General features: G+C 35.4%; 1 pseudogene; it reads left to right on the top strand.

Moving 5' to 3' along the window:
• The first annotated feature begins 651 nt into the window (after positions 1 to 651).
• LOC119511393 lies at positions 652 to 5347 on the top strand (annotated as a pseudogene).
• Positions 5348 to 5761: the final 414 nt, after the last annotated feature.

Genomic DNA, 5761 nt, shown 5'->3' with positions numbered 1-5761 from the left:
GTTAAAAGGAGGATGGATCCTTTAAAGAACAACCCTCATGCAATAAAATTATTATTTTACCCTTTTTTTTAAACTCTTGTATTTATTGTGAGAAAAAACTGGAAGATAACTGCCAGTTTGGATATAATATGTCTCTGCAAAAGCCATGTTATTTAATGTAGTCTTGTGGAACCAGACTTATTAGTCTTGATTAGGTTGTGATCTTTTGAAATCTGATTAAATTATTTTGATAGAGGTGTAGACCCCACCCATTCAGGGTGGGGCTTGAGTAGTTCACTGGATTATTTAAGAGATCTGAGAGCTGAAACAGACTCAGATGTTTGCTGACACTTAGAGATGTTTGGAGATGTGGACAGAAGGACATTTGGAGATGCTAAGCTAAGAGATAAAAACCAGACTTTTCCCCAGAGAACCTAAGAGAGACCCAGAGACATTTTGGAGAAAGCCATTTTGAAATGCAACCTGGGAGCAAAGGAACAGCAGACACTAGCCACATGCCTCCCCAGCTGACAAAAGTGTTCTGGAAGCCATCAGCCATTTTTCAGTGAAGGTATCATCTTATTGATGCCTTAATTTGGACACTTAGAATTGTAAATTTATAACTTAATAAATATCCTTTATAAAACCCAATCCATTTCTGGTGTTTGCATAATGGCAGCATTAGCAAATGGGAACAGTAACTACTGGGAAAATGTCAAATAACATTTAGAAGCAAAACTCTTTTGTTCAGTCAGAATATATCTTCAGATTTCCAGATATAGACACTTTTTTGAAACACTGAAGAATATGATGACTAATAGGATTATATACAAAGGGATTTTTCCTAGGACAAATCTTTTATGTGAAACTTAAGTATTCTTTTTAGCAATAAACTTTTCTGGCATAAGTTTGTCTCCTATTGATACCTTAAATTTAAAAATGGTAGTTGAGCTATATGGCACCATGTCATTTATGTGAAATATAAATATATGAACACAGAATAGAAACACACATCTTGTAAAAAAAAATAAGCAAATGCACATATAAAATCTCAGGGTATGGCAGAAGGGATTGTTAAAGGAATAAAGGGAATAACAAATCATTAAAAAAGAGATGTACTTTGTTAGGCACACTGATGATATGTCATGAACAGATTAATACAATTATCTAAACCTCTCTCCTTAAGTCCAAAAACAGTTGGAAAGACATATATTTTCATTGGGCTGTTAATACACTTCTGAATTCAGGTATGAAGAAGTAATTGAAGTTATTAAAACATATAAAATTCTTCATGACAGCATTATTCAGCATGAAAAAATACTGGAATCAAATTAAATCCATGTCTCAGAAATTTATTAATTAAAATAGAGATATATATTTTGCAAAATGTAGCCTTGAAGATTTGGTTTATATTTATCATATAGCAATTTGGAGCAAGTTTCTGAGAAAAACAAAAATAATAAGCATAAGTTACCATACAATGAATTCTTTAAAAAAATTATTACAGCATAATTTACAGATAAGTTGCACAGATTGTAAGTGTACATAGATGAGATTTGACAAATGAAAACACCTGATTGACTACTGCCCCAATCAAGAGAGCATTTCTATCACCTCAGAAAGTTCTCTGATGTGTCTTTGCAGTGAATCCCCCACATCATATTGCAGGCCATGAATGATATGATTTCTATCACCAGAGATTAATTTAACCTATCCTAGAATATGATATAAATGGAATAATGTAGTATGTTTTTGTCTGGTTTGTTTTTCTTGACCTAATGCTATTGAAATTCATCTCTGCTGTTGGATGCATTAGCAGTTGATTCCATTTTGTTGCTGAGTAGAATTGATTTTATGAATATAGCACAGTTTTTTTATATATGTTTCTGTTTATGGGCAGTTGGAATGTTTGAAGTTCAGATAATTATGAATAAAGCTGTCATGTACATTTATGCACAAATATTGTTCTGCACATATGATTTCACTCCTCTTGGATAAGTTTCAAGGAGAATATTCCTGAGACATATGGTAGGCATATGGTAACTTTATCAGAAATTGCCAAATTGTTTTCTAAAGCAGCTCTACCATTTCCCACTCCCACCAACAATGTCTGATGATATTAGAAGTAGCAAATAGTTGGTAACATCATTATTTTAAATCTTGGCTAATCTAGTGGGTGAAAAGTGATATTTCATTGTTACCATAATGGCATTTCTCTGATGACATAGGACCCAGGGTTTTTTCCTGTGTTTTTTGTCATTTGTATTTTTTTTCCTGTGAAGTGTCTATTCAAATCTTTTGTCTACTTTTACTGGGTTGTATTTTTGTTTTAATTTGTAGGGATATTTGTATATAACCTAGATATGATTAAATTGCTTTGACTTCTTAGCTTATAATCAGTTGAACACACATATGTGCACATGCTTAGATCTCTAATTCTTTTCCATTGATCTATTTATATTAATAAAATATTGCCTTTCTCCATTACTGTAGCTTTATAGTAAGTCTTGAAATCATCATTTTAAATTCTTCAATTTTTTTCTTTTACAAACTTGTCTTGCCCATACTCAGTGCTTTGCATCTATGATATGGAAGCAATCTTCAAGTCAGCCATACGGTTAACTTGTTTGTATACCATGAGGTCGAGTCTGCTCTAAGAAGAGTCACATATAGTAGAAGATTCATATTTTATAACTATTAAAATTTGTTGACTAACTTATTATTGAGTCTCCTTAAAAGTTGTAGTTTGGTCTCAGTCTTATATGTAAAATTAAGGAATGAACCACTTGGATGCTTGTGATAAAATGATAAGCATCATAAGCCTGTTTGTGAACATCTAGTTCCAATATCCCAAAGCCATAATAGCTTTCTGTTTCATATGGAAAATTTCAAGTCTTTAAAAAAAATCCTTTCAATACAATAAATAAGCCATGGAATATAAAGAGTAAATTCATTACTGAGCTCACATAGGAAATCAAACTTGAGGACATTTAGAAATAACTGAGGGCTAAATTTTGCAATCTAGTCATAAGGTCCTTTTGTAACAGTTGCAATTTAAGTAGTAACACAAGTATAATTCAGTTTGTTAGCTAAAAGCTTTGGTTTCATCTGGTCATTAATTGCATATAGTAAGAAAATAAATCATCAAAAGAAATCTTAAGGTTATAATTTGGGGAAGAAATTTATGTATGTGCAAAAAAAGGATTTATATATATATGTCAGCAACATTATTTTGGAGCTATTCATCACAATAGTTATGATGAGAATATGTGCTTTGTGTCTGTTACAGTCAATGGCTCTGCTCTGTAAAATCTGGAATATTTTAAATATTCTATAGAAGAGAAGGTGATGTTTGAGAACAATTCAGGTTATAACTATGATATCAGATAGCTGATATCACACACCTATTATTGTCATTTTGCAATTTTATCATCACACACACACAAAATGATATGTCAGTAAACGTTACTATACTATCATGGAAAATGAAAAAAAAAAAGAAAGCACTAGTTTAAAAAAGAATCACAATCCATAGCAGGGTTTTATCAATTTATTTTGTGTATATTTTAAAAACTTACCCAACAACACTTCATTAGACAATTGAAGAACCCATGCTCATTTATTTGAGAAATAAAAAGATTGGCAAACAAATAAACAACAAATAAACAAACAAACAAACAAATAAATAAATAAATAAAAGGATTGGAATGAGATTAAAAAGACAGGGCTGTTTATTACAGCATTTGTTTTTTAATAGTGGCAAAAAGAATAAAACAAAGAAACCTACCAAAACCAATGCTCTGTCAATCAAGGAATGGTCAAATATCAGTTGATTGATATATGTAGTCTGCACTTATATGCTTCTATTAAAAATGAAAACAAAATTGAACACATAGTTGATGAATTCTCACATAATAAAAAGAAGTTGTAGAAAAATTGATGTGGTCTGCTTTTTCAAAAAGCATTCTATATGGATAATATTGGAGAGTGTTACTAATATTATTTAAGTTTACTTGTGGGTTTTGAAAAGTGATGGGAATGGTAGAATATGAGAAAGAAAGAAATACATGACAAAGGGATGGCACTGAATACCTGGGGCTGCTGGGATGTTGTGTGAGGGATCCCTACCTACAGCAGGGCTGGTCCTTTATGATAGTGTGTCTATCATAAAGGGATATCAATGCCCCCTGGGTCTGAGACACCACATCCTTTCTCCAACCAAAGCTGCAGCACATTGAGGTACCAGTCAGATGTCTTCCAACAAAGGATCTGTGGTGTCACAGGACAATGGGGCTCTTCCAAATAATAGAGAAACTGACATGTGGAACTGCATGAACTAGGACCCCAGCTAGAAGAGTAGGGTGAACTGGCAATCACATAACCCCAATCAAAGCTGAAGAAGAGTGAATATGAACAGTGCCCCAGGAAGAAGAGGGGGTGGTGTGGATACTGACACTTCTCCTACAAGCCCACCATGCCATGGAGAAAATGGAGGAGCTTATATATAAGATCTGGGATGTATGTTGGAAGGTCATCCATATGATGAACTCCCCAACTGGCTGAAGTGCAGTGACTACCTGCTACTTGGCCACAGACCTCCCAAATCCCCCTTTCCTGCTTCCTTCTAGAGCATCTTCTGCATCCATACAGAAACTGGCAGCATTTAGACCCATCTGCTTGTTTCTGTGCTGTTTCTCTATTTTGGGAATCCTGGCCATGCTCAGACCAAACATGCACTTCATGACTTCTCTACAGGAGAAGGTGGTTTATGGGATATTCTTTTTGGGTGTGGTGTTCTGCCTTAGTTTCTCCTGCCTCTTTCACACCATCTATTGTAATTCAGAGAAAGTCTCTTGGACTATTTTCCAAACTGGACTCTTCAGGGATTGCTCTACAGATTATGGGGAATGTTGTCACCTGCCTTTTACCCCTTCTGCTCCCCACAGCCATGTCTCATCTACCTCTCCACTGCCTGCATTCTGGGGATTTCTGCCATCATTGTGTGCTGGGTCCCATTTGCCACTCCTAAGCACCTGCAGACAAGGGTGAAAGTGTTCCTGGTACTTGGCTTGAATGGTGGTGTGCCCACCATGCACTTTACTACCACTGAGGGATTTATTAAAGCCACCAACTGGGGCAGATGCCTGATTCTTCCTCATGTGTGATATACATCAGCAGAGCTGCCCTTTATGCTTCTTGACTCCCTGGCTGCTACTTTCCTGGAAAGTTTGACATATGGTTCCAGTCTTATCAGATTTTCCACATCCTGGTTGTGGCAGCTGCCTTTGAACACTTCTACAGGGTCTCCATTCTTCAGGAATTCCATTATGGCCTAGAAGGTTGCTGTACTAATGACTGCCTTAGGTGAGCTTCCCACCAGAATGGTGGAAGGAAATTCCCAAGTGATTTAAAAAAATAAATTCTTTGTTGAATTGTGAGGAGGAATCTAAGTTGTCTGTTTCTAGAAGAAGCCTCTTAAAAAATTTTGTGCATCAGAGTTTCAACCCATTTTCACACTCACTGGGCCATAAACTTTCTATTTCCATTTCCTCAGCTGGAGGAGAAGGGGATGGTCCAACTTAGCCATCCCCCTCCCCACAAATCAACTACCATCCTCTCAAAGAGACAGTATCTTAAAGCTCATGTTGAGATTTTACCCCCTCCTCAAACTATTTTGGGAAAAATTGATGGACTGGGAGTCTTCAGAAATCCTGTTTCTGAAAAAAAATGTCCCTCCTTTATCCTCATTCTTACTTTGCTACCTGGCTTATAACAGGTCATC

This window comes from Choloepus didactylus, chromosome 16 (assembly GCF_015220235.1).
Source record: "Choloepus didactylus isolate mChoDid1 chromosome 16, mChoDid1.pri, whole genome shotgun sequence".
In the NCBI taxonomy this organism is placed as follows: domain Eukaryota; kingdom Metazoa; phylum Chordata; class Mammalia; order Pilosa; family Megalonychidae; genus Choloepus; species Choloepus didactylus.
This window is presented reverse-complemented; position numbering and strand designations above follow the sequence as displayed.